General features: G+C 37.1%; 1 pseudogene; it reads left to right on the top strand.

Annotated features, from left to right (window-relative positions):
• Window positions 1–15658: 15658 nt before the first annotated feature.
• LOC122492330 lies at window positions 15659–16072 on the top strand (annotated as a pseudogene).
• The last annotated feature ends 335 nt before the right edge of the window (window positions 16073–16407 follow it).

Below are 16407 nucleotides of genomic sequence, written 5' to 3'. Positions count from 1 at the left end.
GACGATTCATCTATATAAATTTCATCATTCATTTTTATGATAACAGAATGTCATCGGGTTCTGTCTGCACTTTTGATTTGTTCGGCAATACAAAGAGAATGGCCTTACTTACTGTTTCACTCTGTCTTGACAATGAGTTATGGACCTTTTCTAGGTATTTTATCATTACTGATCATAAAAATGCATTAATTGCCAAAGTCTTAATATTTCTATTTTTTGTAACGAATTACACATAGATCATCCTGGTACAATTCCATAGCTGAAGAAGAATGTGTAAATCACCTACATCCTTCGTATTCTCACCAGTTGATTTGACCAATGAAGACCAAGTTCTACAGAGGTCAAATGATTTAACAAAGGCTGAACAGTTGAGGGGGCTTTGTGAGGATTATGACAGACACATGTCTTCTAAATTTCGATCCGTGTCTTATCAGCCTCAGTAATGGTTTTCAAACTTTTCTGAAACTACCAGAAAGAGAAATTATTAGGATCAGGATTCTGGAATTTCTGAGCATTCTGGTACTAGTTCAACTGGATATTGTGTTTTTTTTTTATTCTACTCCATATTGTCTTTATGGTAAAGTTTGCTAAAAAAAAAAAAAAGCTTTCTTTTGCTAAAATCTTCAGAACTTACATGCTAAACAACAGCTCTTAAGTGTAATACTATTTAATATACATTCTTCTTTTTATGACAGGAACCATCACCACCCCTTACATGAGCACATATATGAAACTAAACATATCCTCAAAAATAATGGCAAAAATGTTTCCTGTAAGCTATCAGGGATGGTATAGGACCACTTAATTCTAAAATTTTGCCTTTGACCAGTAGAACATACCATTAGATTATATCATTTGGAGAATATTTCACAAGAAAGTAAAAAGAATTAGGGCACCTGGGTAGTTCAGTTGGTTAAGCATCCGACTTTGGCTCAGGTTATGGTCTCGTGGCTCATGAGTTCAAGCCCCACATCGGGCTCTGTGCTGACAGCTCAGAGCCTGGAGCCTACTCCAGATTCTCTCTCTCTCTCTCTCTCTCTCTCTGCCCCTTCGCCGTTCATGCTCTGGCTCTCTTTTCTTCAAAAATAAATAAACATTAAAAAATTAAAAAGAAAGTAAAAATAATAAAGTAAAGGAGTCTTCAGAAGTGGATAAAGCCCAGGTAAGTACGAAACAAAATCATTTCAGGTGAATACCTAACACAAAGGAAAGAATGGCTAATAATCACACTCTAAGCATTGCTAAAAATAATAATAAACAAGAAGAAAAGTATTGAACAAATGAGAACAAGAACTTGTGAATATAGTTTAAGGGGTGATATGTTGAGGAGAAGTTTTGCATGCGCTCCAGAGTGTTTCATTAAGACTGAGGGTAGAGTAAGAAATACACAAAGAATTGTGTCTTCTGATTTTAGATGGTTTGGCTTTTGAATCCATATGATTCTTTCTTCAAGCCTTTAGACTGTATTTTAACCCTGACTAGCCTACTAAGTTTTCATCTAGGTTTTTGTCCTCAGTAAGCAGCTAGTAGAGCACTATAAACTATGGGAAGCATAATCTACTCCCCATGACTTAATCCTCAGTCAAATGTATCCACTTGTTATTTTCAGATCCATTAAAACACAAACTCCTGTCTCCTGTAGGGGATTATCCTCCTCATTGATGTCCACCTATTTGGAGGACTCTATAAAAACATTGATTTTCTTAATCTCTGGTCAAAGTTTCAGGAATCTTCAGGGTCATGGCAAATCAATTATCAATATTTATATATTTTATTTCAATTATGATATTAAATTATGTAATTTCAGAGAATTCATCAAGTGTTTCCCTGAAAATATCTTTTTCTGACTATTTATTATTGTAGGGAATTCGTCTTCCAGCCATGATAGAAAACTGGCACCATGTTTACGGTCGAGAAAAAGTGAACCTCAAAATTGGACAAAGCATATGTGCCAACTATTTTTAGTAATTGAACAACAGCTTTGCTGGACTGTATTCTTTGGCAAAAGTTAATTGCATGAGATGAACTCCAAGGTCACGCTTCAATAAACTTGGCATTCTCTCTGTAAGGCGTTTTGAATCTGAAAGCAGGAAGATAAATCCCAAATGGAACACCCAACCTCACTGAGCTTATGAGGCTGCTAAAGCGGATGGAATTGGCAGGGCAAAACATGTAAGAAGATGGATCTACACAAAATGGTAGGGAGAAGCTTCCAGATTTTTTACTGAGTCTTCCTCAGAATACATTAAGAGTTGTTATTCAAAGTCTGAATTACCCCTGCTAAATGTAAGATTCTAAAAGGATGTTTGTGGGTATGCTGGAATTTCATTCAAGGTAAGATCAAGTTAATCCAATGTCTCATTGGAAAGGAAAGCGTGCGCGCACACACACACACACACACACACACACGGAAACACAATTGCACAGTTACCCACAGATGTTCCAGCACATCCATCAAAGTAGTTGACAGAGATTGATTCGGTGAATTACTGTTATGTCTTGGATATTCAAGTATAATCTGATGAGTACAAAGAATAGAAGCAAGGGTACAATTAAGAAAAAAAGGAGCAGAAATAAACCATATAAGCAGATGTTAAACAATTAGAGAAAATATTTACAAATATATAATGATGCAGTAGAATTATTAAGAAAATATAAGGTATTGAAATGTGTAATGTAATTCATAGCATAAGTCTGAATAAATGACTTGTAGAGGAAAAACATGGAAACACACCTCCTATGTAAGCCCTCCCCTTGAGAGTGAATGTAGTACAATATGATTGTGTTACATGGCAACGGTGAAGGAATTTTGCAAGTGTAGTTAAGTTCTAGGGACAGGTGACTTTCAGTTCATCAAAGAAAGATTATTTTATATTAGCCAGACATAATCAAGTGAGTATTTCAGGGATAGAAGAAGTCAGAGAGAATGAAAGTAGTGACAGACTTTCTTCTGTTGGTCTTGAAGAAGCAAATGCCCATATTCTGGAGGAAGTCACATGGCAGGTGACCTCCATGTGACACATGGAGGTGGCCTCCAGCAGTTCAGTACCTCAGTCCTGTCCCTACAATGAATTTCTGCCAACAATAACGTAGCTTGAAAGAGGACACAGAGCCTCTGATGGTATCGCAGACTTGCGGACATCTTGACTTCAGCCTAATGAGATGCTGAGTGAAGGACTTAGCCATCCTGTTTGCAGACCCCTGGTCCACGGAAACTGAGCTAATAAATTTTAGTTGTTTTAAGCCACTCAATTTGTCAGAATATGCCTCCCAGCAATAGAAAACCAGTAGTACAGATTAAAAATGAAAAGTTGTCCAACTTTTAATATGAAGCTCACAGAACCTTAATGATAAATCTATACAAGGAGAACATTAAAATAAAGGAAAAGAAAAATGACATAAGGCAGCCGTTTAAGACCTAATGCACTTAACACACCTAAGGCAATCAAATAATATAATTGATCAGCCAATAAAATGCTTTATCCTTATAGATGCCAGAAGTCTCTTTTCGTCGAAATTAACAATAATTTATGTGGGAAAGATTTCAATAGCTGAGGAATGGAAGTTTAATGATCAGAAAAGTCTAGATGATATTGAATGACTCCAAATTTCAGGGCCTAAATGCAACACAGGTGGAATACTAATTCAGAGATTCTGGTGGGAATAAGACATCCCTCGAGGGCAAATGTCTTTCCCTGTGGTGACTCACGTATCCTGGCTGCTTTGTTTCTTGTGTGAGGGCAGATCCGTACCACAGACAAGCAGGATATGATGTAATTACCAAACAAGCAAAATTTTTATGTGGACACAGGAAATACAGAGAAGTTACTTCTCCAGTTTAACATTTGCTAACATGTTCTACGGAGGATGTATTATTGGAGCTTGTTTTTAGTAAACTGAGACATCTGTAAGAACTATCTGTCTCAAAGTTCAGTTTTGCAAATATTTCAGAGCTGGTCCTCTGCAGAAACACATCCCCAAACCCAAGTCACCCTAGGAAAAAAATGCTTATACCATGGATAAAATAAAAATAATTTTTATAACTTGATATGAAAAAAAATTCTGATGAGGAATTTATAAGAAATATTTGTAGTCTATTGGGGGAAATTGCAAAACCATATCTAGAAGTTTCAAATATGAATTGTAAGTGCTAAAGTCTGAATGTGTGTGTATCCCCAAAATTAACATATTGAAAACCTAGTGCCCAAAGCGATGATATGGAGAGGTGAAGACTTCTGGAGTTGCTTAGGTCATGAGTGTGGAGCCCTCATGAATGAGATTAATGGTCTTATTGAAAGGGTCCCAGACAGGTGTTTGTCCTTTCCACCACCTGAGGACACAGAATGTGGCAGTCTGCATCCCAGAAAAAGACCTTCACAAGACATCTAATTTGCCAAACTTCCCAGACTCCAGAATTATGAGAAATAAATGTTTATTAACTGCCCACTCTATGGTATTTTTTTTTCTATAACAGCATGGATGGACTAAAACAACAGATGTAGAAATAAATGTAAGCTAAATCATGAGATGAGATTTTCACTAGTCAGATTAGCAAAAAGACTCTAATGTGAAAATACATACTTACACATATAGGTACTGTAAGTATATTGATTCCAGCTGTCTCCAATATTAAAAAAAGTGAAAACAGTATACATAATTACAGTTGACCGTTATTAGGGAGGGTCATTAAAATTTTTAAACTGATAGCCAATTGGAATGATTTCAGCCATATGTAAACAGATGAAAAAAGAAATCTTCCAAAACATAATTAACTGACATAAAACAGGTCACTCCAGAGTTAATAAAATATACATTCACACTAAGTTATACAAAGCAAGTTTCTATAAATAAGTATACATATTGAAGAATTATACAGAAAAATAAATTCAATGGAACCATTAAACTACCAATGTTATAGTTAACATAGTTAGCTCTGAGGGAAATGTCATTTTATTCAAAACATGTCTGTATGTGCTCACATGTATTTCAACAAGAATGCACCCCCTTTACTTAAGTAATTTACAAAATACAAATAATCTAGAATTATTGTAAACTTAAAAACATGCTCTTCAGACACGTCGGAGATCAAATAACTGTCAAGTTAGTGTTACTTTGCCAAAGATAAACCATAAACTCGTACTATTCCACATGGTGTGAAATAAGTCAGTGTCCATCCTTGGCCTGACAATTTTCATGTTTGCTCTTTGTAGCTTCTCGTAAGGATTATGTCTACCCACAAGGCACACAATGCAAATTTAGCTAAATATGAAATAATTTATACATATTGCAAGTTTTTATCTGATGTGGGGTGATACCCCAATGTTATCTATGTATTGTTTATCTTTTTTAATGTTTATTTATTTATTTCTGAGAGAGAGACCACAAGCAGGGGAGGGGCAGAGAGAGAGAGAGAGAGAGAGAGAGACATGGAATCCAAAGCAGGCTTCAGGCTCTGAGCTGTCAGCACAGAACCCAACGAGAAGGGCTTGAACTCACAAACTCTGAGATCATGACCTGAGCCAAAATTGAACGTTGAACCGACTGAGCTGCCCAGGCACCCCTATTTATTATTTATCTTACTCTAAATCCTACTATTGGTCAGAAATAGTTGGGGCCAACTTCTATATGGCATGGTTTTGTTAGCATAGGGTTAAGGTAGGCAAATAAATATTGTGTTTTCATACAGAAGGAAACATCAAGGGGTGAAGTAACAATTCACAGGACACAGCACCCCATCTCAAGTAGTCAAATAAATGATGAGAATATGTTAATCACAGTTTAATATGAGCAATTAAGAGAACTTGAAATAAACATGATGGGCCAACAGTCAAAAGAGTACAGTGTATGAATCCTGGCTAGAAGCCTGAGAATATTAAGAGAGAGACTTAGATGTAGAAAAAACAAGATCACTAGGATGCAAATCTAAGTGTGGATGATATATTCTCGAAAACGGAAAGAACAGGGTGTAGACAGGGTCCATTCCCTAATTATAAGCATAGAAATACAAAGTTCTGTGTTTTCCAACTGAGCATAAACAGCAACAGGAAGTCAGGTTATGTTCACTTATTCTAGAGAAATTATTTGTTCTGGGTTGGAACCGTGCTCCCTATTTGTGAGATTTCTCATGGGTTGATGGTTGTTTGCAGGGAGGCGGCTTGCAGCAGCTGTAACTGCAGACCTCTTGAAATAGAAGCAGAAGCATCCAATAAGACTTCCTGGGAGTTTGGCTCTTTGATCACTGTTTTTCTTTTATAACGTTGCCTACTGGAGCCTGGACTGGTAGACTAGGTTCTAAATATGCTTCATTCAACAAAGAGTGGAAAACATGCCTATTCCTGTTTTTCCATAATGAGACATGCACACAACACATGCATACACACACACACACACACACACAGGCCACCATGGGGAAAGTGAGAGAGAGAGGAAAGTGGTCATTAATTAGCTGCATTTCTTTAAGTAAAATCTTAGCAAATTCTTTTTTTAATTTTTTTTAACGTATATTTATTTTTGAGACAGAGAGAGACAGAGCATAAACGGGGGAGGGTCAGAGAGAGAGGGAGACACAGAATCCGAAACAGGCTCCAGGCTCTGAGCTGTTAGCACAGAGCCTGATGTGGGGCTCGAACCCACGAACCGTGAGATCATGACCTGAGCTGAAGTCAGACGCTTAACCGACTGAGCCACCAAGGCGCCCCAAAACTTAGTAAATTCTTACAGAATGAAAATATTTCGCATATTTAGGACACAACGTCAAACAATTTTTTAATGGGTACCAGAAATGCTTTCTGATATCCACATTAAAAACAGAAAGGCATATGTAATTTTACCCTAAAACCATTACAGAAAGTAGTTTTTATACCTCTTCAATGTTCTGCATATATAAGGGACACAGTAAATGTATTGAGGGATGGTTTCATCAAGATACAAATATTTAGGTTGCTTTATTTTTCTCTCTCTTTTGTGAACCTATGAGTCAGGATCTTATAACCTCACGCTGAATTCTTCAAGAGATTTTCGATGTGGAGACATTTAGTAGTGTTTCAGTTCAGTAACACAGTGTGCATTATAAATGTAGCTTCCCCAATAAGAAGCAGAGTTATCTTCTTATTTCTCTATCCATCTATTTATCTCTATCTACCTACCTGCCTACGTATATATATCCTATAAGTAAGAGATACCTTATTTGAGTAATAAATTCTGATTAAATGCTAAATGTAAAATGTTTCTCGCTAAATGCAGAGAAACTGAATCTTGATAGAGAATATTTTTTTCCTAAAAAACTCAAAACTGTCAGCAATAGTGACAGTGAAAGATATGAGCAAGACGGAATATAAAATGGTTATCAACTAAAACACTTCAGATTGCAAGCTATGGCTTCAGAACAAGTTCAAATTGCTTTTCAAACTCTATATTGGCTTTTTCTCTATGTGCCCTCAGCACCCCAAACTATCTGAACATCTGATAAGAAATGGAAGCACTGAGCTGGTCTGTCCTGATTTTTTTGTACAAATTTTTTGTCGGAGAAAACAGCTGCAAATGTTTTATGCCTAGAAATATTTTTTTCTCATTTTTTGTTTGTATGTGAACAAAGTGAGAAAGTTCAACTAACTAAATGCTCTATTTTCCTTCAATATTGTTTGTTTATATATTAAAGTACTTCATTTAAAATTCTCCTCTAATGTTTATAAAGGATTAAAATTTTAACTAAAATAGAGATTCAATAGCAAATACAAACAAGTAAAGATTGCAGCAACTTATATCAGGGATAGATGGGAAATAACAGGTAACACTAAATATTGTGAAGTCAAATTAGTAATCAACTCTCTATTATTTTTGTTAATGGGACAAGTTAGTGGCCCAGATAATATAGGATGCCATCCAATGGTTCATTTTTATGGGCCTGGTGATATATTACCCTATTTTGTTCCTGCATATTTATAGTTTTAATTATATTTTAATATTATGTTATTAAATTAAATGTTCATTCCTTGAACAGACACCAGGCATTGAGGAAGCAAAGCTGAGTGTGAAAGACTCTTTGATGGAAGGTGGAAAATACTCTGCCGTTAACATTTCATTGTTTTCATCCAGAATACAGATAACCAGTGCGTAAGTAAATGAGACAATGATGTTACCAACACATTTCTTCTCAGTTAGTATATTGAATGACTCTACAAACTAAAAAAGGTTTCAGAAGTCTTATAAATGCCCCTTGTGGTTTTTGATGAAGGAATAGCAACTGTAGACGGGGATATTTCACATAAAAACACAGAAACACATATGTAAGCCAAAGTAATAAATATCTTACAGTAGTAAGCAAAATATAGCCCATGTCTCCAAAACAACATGAGCAGATACAAAAAAGGAAAGATGGCAAGAGAATGAACAGACAAACTAAATAGGAACCAAATCATTGAGGGTCTTGTATGCCATTTAAGATGCTTGAACTTCATGATAAGAGTGATATATGAGTAAAATATGATTCAGGTAAGGACACTCGATGAATGTTCCTTCTAGAAAGTCAAAGTTTATTGAATAAGAGAATATTAACATTATCTCGAGTATCTCCTCTAAGATTGCTTATTGAATGCAAAAAATGAAAATAAAAACACAGTAACTACAGTAACTGCTCGACACTTTAACTACAAGATGAAAATCGTTAACTTGACAAATCAGATTAACTGAATCAGGTGCCTCTAGATATGTTACCCTGGATACAGCACAGTACCACTTCCATGGTGTTTCATCTAGAAGTTAAAAGCTTCAACTTAATCATCAGAGAATCCAAAAATTAAGAAAAAAATAAATAAGCTGCTTGTATTTTTTTTTTTCTTTTTTGGTCAACTACATGAGAGACAAAGAAAAGTTGTTGGAAAAGTCCAGATTAAAAGAGATGAAAGGGAATGACAAGTAAATGCAATGAAAGATTCTAGACATGAACACATACTGGGAAAAATAATTACTTTGAAGGATGTTACTGAGCCAAGTGATATATTAAAAATGTGAGTGTAGGGGCACCTAGGTGGCTCGCTCGGTTAAGCATCCGACTTCGTGTCAGGTCATGATCTAGTGGTTTCTGAGTTTGAGCCCACGTGTCAGGCTCAGAGCCTGGAGCCTGGTTTGGATTCTGTGTCGCCCCTCTCTCTGCCCCTCCCCTGCTCACAGTCTCTCTCTCTCTCTCTCTCTCTCTCTCTCTCTCAGAAATAAATAAATATTTAAAAAATGTGACTGTAGATAATGAAATGTTAATGTTAAATCAAATATATTTTCTTGAATATTAAAATTATAGTTACATAAGAAATACTCTTATTCTTCATAAATGTAAGTGGAAACACTTAGGGGTCATTGTTCATGATATGCAATAGACCCTAAAAGTTTTCTTTTTTTCTTTAATGTTTGTTTATTTTTGACAGAGAGAGAGAGAGAGAGAGAGAGAGAGAGAGAGAGAGAAGCAGACACAGAATCCAAAGTAGGATCTAGGCTCAGAGCTGCCACACAGAGCCCGATGTGGGGTTCGAACTCAGGAGCTGTGAGAACATGACCTGAGATGAAGTCAGACCCTTAACCGACTGATCTACTCAGGTGCCCGTACTCTAAAAGATTTCATAACAAATGATACGAATGATGTAGATGGAGAGGGAGAAAGGGAGAGGAGAGGGAGAAAAGGAGAGGAGAGAGAAAGGGAGAGGGAGAAAGGGAGGGAGGGAGAATGGTTAAATGAATCTAACAAAATGTTAACAGTTTGGAGAAAAACGTATATGGGTACGGTGAAGAGGATGAATTAGAAAAGCTCCTGCTGGTTATGGACTGATCAATTGGGAAGATGTAGTAGTTTTCCAGGTGAATGGTGATGATATCCTTCCATAAAGTATTGGAAGCAGTAATAGGAAGAAGCCGAATCAAGAACCTGGTGGTTAATGGGGCGCCTGGGTGGCTCAGTCCGTTAAGCGTCTGACTTCTGCTCAGGTCATGATCTCATGGTTCCTGAGTTTGAGCCCCGCATCACGCTTTGTGCTGATAGCTCGGAAACTGGAGCCTGCTTTGAATTCTGTGTCTCTCTCTGCCCTTCCCCCACTCATGTTCTGTCTCTCTCTCTCTTTCAAAAACTAATCTTAAAAAAAACCAAAAGAACTTGGTGATTAACTGGCTATAGCAAAGGGGGAAGGGAGTAAAAGGAGGTACCCAGGCATTTGATATGGTCAGCTCCTTTGACGGTGAGGTCAATCAACGCAGTAAGGACCAAGGGTCAGGAGCCCAGAGAGACAAGACATTCAGCTGGTTTGGAATGTAAAATGCCCATGGAACTATTACATGAGCATATCCATTAGGCACTTATCTACACAGATTTATAATTCAGGGGACAGATACGGTGAAAATAGAGTTTGGAGCTCATATTTTTGAATCATAGCAATGAGTGAGGTCCCTGCTAAACTCGAATGTTTCAGCATTTGGCGAAAGAAGAGGTGGAAGGAAAACTGTGATAGAATGAAATGAAAGGAGGAAATCAAGAAGTGGTAAGATTTTCAGACAAAGTCAGGTACAGTGTATTAGTGGCAAAAATCAGGTAACCGCAGTGTATTAGTTTTCTAGAACTACTGTAAAAAAAAAAAAAGTACTACAAATTTGAGTGATTTAAACCAGAAGTTTATTATCACACAGTTCTGGAGGTTCAAAGTCCAAGATCAAGATATCCCATCCTGTTCAGGGGGTTGGTTCCTTCTGAAGGCCATGAAGGAGGAAGCCTCCTTGGCTTATAGACGGCCATCTTCTCCCTTGTCTCTTCTAAGTTTCTTCCTGTTACATGTGTCCGTGTCCACATTTCCCCTTTTTATACGGACATCTGTCATATTGGATCAGGGGCCCAGGCTACTCGACTATGGCCTCACTTTACCTACTTTGATCTGCAGTTACTCTGTTTGCAACTATTGTCACATTCCAAGCTACTAGGGAGGTAGGACTTCAACATATGAATTGAGTGGGGAGGGCACAATTCAACACACAGCAATCAGAAGCCATACGTGTTCTTTAGATGAAACAAGGAGGGTGTAAGCATAGTCCAGGTTAAGAGGTTAACAGCAAGCTAAGAGAAGCAGTGGGGAAACGCCAGATTATCACAGCGGAGAAGGTAAAGAGAAGTGAGGGATTGAGGACTGCAACATAGAGACTACATTCTGAAGTTTGACACCAATGGAGAAGACAAGGATTTTAAGGAAGCTCGTATTTTAAAAATTGAAGAAGAGTTGTCACCCAATGTTACATGAGTTTCAGATGTACAGCATAGTGATGTGACAGCTAGATCTACACGTTATGCTATGTCCATCATGGGGATAAGAAGCCCAGTTTTTAAGATGGGATTAAAGAAAAAAAAAGGGAAACAAGGCTTCATTTCTGCAAAAGAGGAATTAGCTAGGGCAAAGGTGCAAATGCAGAATGGTGAGGGAATCAAAAGAGAGAGAAACTTGTGAGAGAAGAAGCCATGAGCCCAAAGAATTTAGGCAGGTAGAGGGTCACCAATACTCCAGTAACAGGGAGACAGGTTACAAATGGTTTACATCTTTACATAGCATAGATAAGTCAAGAAAAACCTGTGACAGTAGTTTAGAAACAGAAATAGGCTGCACGTATAAGTAATACTTGTATTATGTTATTATTATGAACAGCTATAGCCTGTTAAGTATCCTTTGTCATTCTCAAAAAGAAATTATCCATGTAGAGAGTGAGATGATTTTTCAAGTCTACACAGTAACGTAAGATTTGAAACATTGTATTGGATCATGCCTACACCTGGATGTCAATACATTTTCATTACACTTTTTGCTTTTCCATTGGACCTTTCAGTGGGCTAATTTCTGAAATTGAGAAACCAACCCCAGCTTTTCGTGGTGCATGTAATTTGAAGACAGCCAAATGAGACTAAAACACCTCACCGTACTTCTGCATTTAAATGTGCAGTGTCACCTCTTATGTGGACCCTGAGAAACTTAACAGAAACCCATGGGGAGGGGAAGGAAAAAAAAAGAGGTTAGAGTGGGAGAGAGCCAAAGCATAAGAGACTCTTAAAAACTGAGAACAAACTGAGGGTTGATGGGGGGTGGGAGGGAGGGGAGGGTGGGTGATGGGTATTGAGGAGGGCACCTGTTGGGATGAGCACTGGGTGTTGTATGGAAACCAATTTGACAATAAATTTCATATATTGAAAAAAAAATGTGCAGTGTCACTAAATGTCACTTTTAAACTTCATTTTTATCGCTCAATAATGCAAATAAGGTAAATACTCAAAACTTCACAGACTTTTCATGGTAAAATACTAGCTGTATTTGTTTTGTTTCTATCATAAGACAAAACATTTGCTGGGATATAAAAACTGTTGTTTTTTGTCAGTCTTAGCATGAGTTTTTCTAGGCAAAGATTCCCAGATACATGTCTCATAACCTGAAAAAATGGCCAACTGTTAGTGATCTAGCTCAATTATATGATGAAATCCATGTGGGAGAGTGTGTTTTTTAAGTAACTTCACTTAACTAATAAATGCCAACCCAAGAATAAATTAACAGCTTATTTTTTTAATATAGACTACAGTTTTTGTTGATAAACTTGGGGTCCAACATGGTTCATATTATTTACATTACTTTTTAAATTCTGGCATTCATATTCATCTTAAGAGCAAACAAAGCGATAAAACAAACAAAACAAAGCAAATTATATACTTGTGTCAACAAGACAAATATGGTAAATATATTTGTTTCAGATTTGAGAAGCTGTTTAAGTATTTGTGGGTAAAATTTAACAGCTTTTCACACCAAGGATTATATATGGAAAATAAGCCACTGCATCTTTATATATACAGACATCAACTATTTATTATTATTATTACTATTATTATTATTATTATTATTATAGTTTTGAGTTCTTCCTTTCCCTGTTATGAATCACTGAAACCAATAGGAAAAGTATGGGCAACCTGTTACCCCTAAATATACATTAAATTACTCCCAAGTATTTTTCACTGAAGAATGTATAATATTGCTGATTATTCTCTCCAATATTTTACAAAAAATAGTGAGCATTAAAATCTCCTTGGATGTTCTTATTCTCACTCTTTCCTGCCTTCTCGGGGGCCTCATTGTCTCTAATTCTTCACTCACATAATTTTCTCAACTATTGGATAATTTTCTCAACTATTTTTTTACTTTGGGGTCAGCACACTCAGGATCGATCTATCTGAAAACAAGACACCCCCCACTCCCTGCCTCATACTTTCTCAGGAGGTTACAGGTCAAACTCTCATTCCTCCTTTTAGCCCTTACAGATGTCTACATTTGTGGCCCTAAGGATTATTTGTGACTCCTATGTTTGGAATGCTGATTTCCTCCAAAGTTCTGTGCCAAAAAGCAAATTATTTATCCTCTTTCTTTTTATCCTCAGGACAGTGTTTCAGAAAACCTTAATTCTCCTTGTGACTCTTGTACTACCTAATAGTAAGTCCCGGGACACCTCCTTTAATGACTTGTGTCTTCAATTTCCTCATTAGTAACATGAAAGACATTGTGTCAGCTCTTGTCACTCTTGGAAAACAGCAGCATCATGGGAAAACCATTGACTTTGGAGCCAAACTGAAGTGGGTACTAATCTCAGTAAGATAAATTATTAGCACATGAACATCGTAAATTTATCTACTCACTCTGAGGCTACTGTTTCTTATTTATGGAAAGGGAACAAGATCAGTTCTTCAGTATTTTACTATTTGAACTTCTTACAATTATGCTGTGATACAACCACGAAAGGCCATGATGTTTCAGAATGTTACAGTTACACTCTTAGATGAATGGTACCTTGACCGCAAATGAGTGTCAGGCCTTTATTTTTAACCAAGTGCCTGATTACCCAGCATGCCCAGGGTAGCAGTCACACTAAAGCTCATCTACATTCAGTTCTTCTCTTCTCCCAGGCTCAAGGAAGATTTACACGCCGACCTTCCCGTGTTCGCCAGGGGTCAAGTACTTTGCCTTAGACATTGCTTTAGACACACAAATGTGAGTGCGAGCAACATGTATTACTTCCAGTTTGAGTAACTAAATTGTTGACATAAGATTCTCTAGCATGTGTGCATGTGGATGTATGTTTGTGCATGCGTGCTGTCTGTGAAAGTCCGCATGTGATTACGCACCTATGGCATGATGCAACTGTTCTAAGTTTGTATTCGAAGTTGCCCTGTACCAGATAGTTGCCTAGAGAGTTTTCCATCCCTTCAGTGGACTTTGTATGAGTGAAAAAGGGAAAAGAAAAATAACAATAGTTTGTTGTATTAAGGCAACAGGACTGAAATTCACAGAAACAGGAAATAAAATCTAAGATACTCCTTGTACTCAGGATACTGCCCCATTATCAGACATCAGTTTTTCAGAGAATTCAGACACGAAACTGCCACTCCGATGTAATCTAAAAATCTCTTAAAACTAGAGAGACAATTATGTTTAAAATAGAATAGAAGGACCCTTGGGTGACCCAGCTGGTTAACTGTCTGACTCTTGGTTTTGACTCAGGTTGCAATCTCACAGTTCGTTGGTTCAAGCCCCACGCTGCACTCTGTACTGACAGCGAGGACCCTACTTGGGGTTCTCTCTCTCCCTCTCTCTCTGCCCCTCCCTTGCTCACACTCTCTGTCTCAAAATAAATAAATAAAAATCTAAAACTAAATAAAATAAAATAAAAAGAAGAATTCTAGTTCTTGAGAGAATGTAGTTTTTACTGTTATTCTTTAAGAAGTCATATACAGTTGAAAATAGAAATGTCTACATTCCCAAGTAAGGACTGAGCTTATTTATTTATTTTTGAGAAAGACAGAGACAGAATGCAAGTGGTTAGGGGCAGAGAGAGAGGGAGACACAGAACCCGAAGCAGGCTCCAGGCTCTGAGCTGTCAGCACAGAGCCGAATGTGGGGCTCGAACTCCCAAATTGTGAGATCATGACCGGAGTTGAAGTCAGATGCTGAACTGGCTGAGCCACCCAGGCACCCCACAAAAATGTATTTTAAGAAAAACTTTTGTTTGAGTGCAATAATAGCTATCTTCCCAGAAACAAAAGCAGAAAGTCATAACAATAGCCTAAATTAAAGCAAAACTATAATGGAAAAATAGTAAATGAAATAACAATAATTATCCATGATTCAGAGAAAACAAAATTGAGAATATTACTTCAACTTCCTGTGGAACTACTAGAATAAAGAAACCTATGATCAGAGACAAATCTATGACCATATGTCATCAAACATTAAAGGGAATACATTTTGGTATTTACATTACTGGATAACCCCTGAACAATATTCCAATAAAAGCACATTTCAAAGAACAGATAAATTAATACAGATATGCTCTTCAATGTATCACTGACTTTGCAACAAACTAAGGCAATCCTAGATATGTACCTTGAAAACCACTTGCCTATATGCACAAAGTAACATCACCAACAAACACTTCAACATTTTACATAATAATGATGGAAAACAAATACAGGTTAACACAGGAGAATTGTTAAATAGGACCGGAGAAGCGTAAAGCAATGCAAATGAAAATGTAAATTTCAAAATGAGATATACAATGCCTTATGAATTTATAGTTTAAAATGTAGGTATGAGAATCAAAAGAATTGAGAGTTGAGCCTCAAGTTTTGAAGATGCCACCTAAGGGAAAAAGAGGCTCAGGGAAAAGGGAGAAAGGGGGAGCAACCATCAGGTGACAGTCCTGGCAAGGAGACTCAGGGTCACAAAGGTGGTGGCAATGCAGTAAAGGTCAGACACATTCTGTGTGAAAACTATGGGAAAAGCATGGAAGCCATGGAAAAGTTAAAAGTCTGGAATGCAATTTAGTGAAGTAGTTTCATGGTATAGTGAAGACAAAGCCAGGCAAGGGGGTGACTTGGACTGCATGACCAGAGGTTCCATGGTGGAACCATTTCAAGAAGCAGCATTTGCATTGCTGGTAATGGGGCTGCATAAAGCCTGTGTTTACAGACTCTCTGGTGAAAACAAAATTTGGATGTCATATTATTATGGTTGAAGGGAGAAAATAAAATTTTACTGAACACTGAAAAAATAAAATAAAATATATAAAATAAAATAAAACAAAATGTACACAGTGGTGAGGCATCTGAGTGGCTTGGTTGGTCATCAGAGCCTTGATTTCAGCTCAGGTCATGATCTCACAGTTTGTAAGATCAAGCCCCATGTCGGGCTCTGTGCTGACAGCATGGAGCCTGCTTGGGATTCTCTCTCTCTCCCTTTCTTTCTGCCCCACCCCTGCTCGTGTGTGCTCACTCTCTCTCAAAATAAATGAACTTTAAAAAAAATAATAATAAAAATAAAATGCACAGAATGGTGTTATTTAACATTTAATAGTAATATGTAA

The sequence above is a fragment of the Prionailurus bengalensis genome, chromosome C2, assembly GCF_016509475.1.
Source record: "Prionailurus bengalensis isolate Pbe53 chromosome C2, Fcat_Pben_1.1_paternal_pri, whole genome shotgun sequence".
In the NCBI taxonomy this organism is placed as follows: domain Eukaryota; kingdom Metazoa; phylum Chordata; class Mammalia; order Carnivora; family Felidae; genus Prionailurus; species Prionailurus bengalensis.
This window is presented reverse-complemented; position numbering and strand designations above follow the sequence as displayed.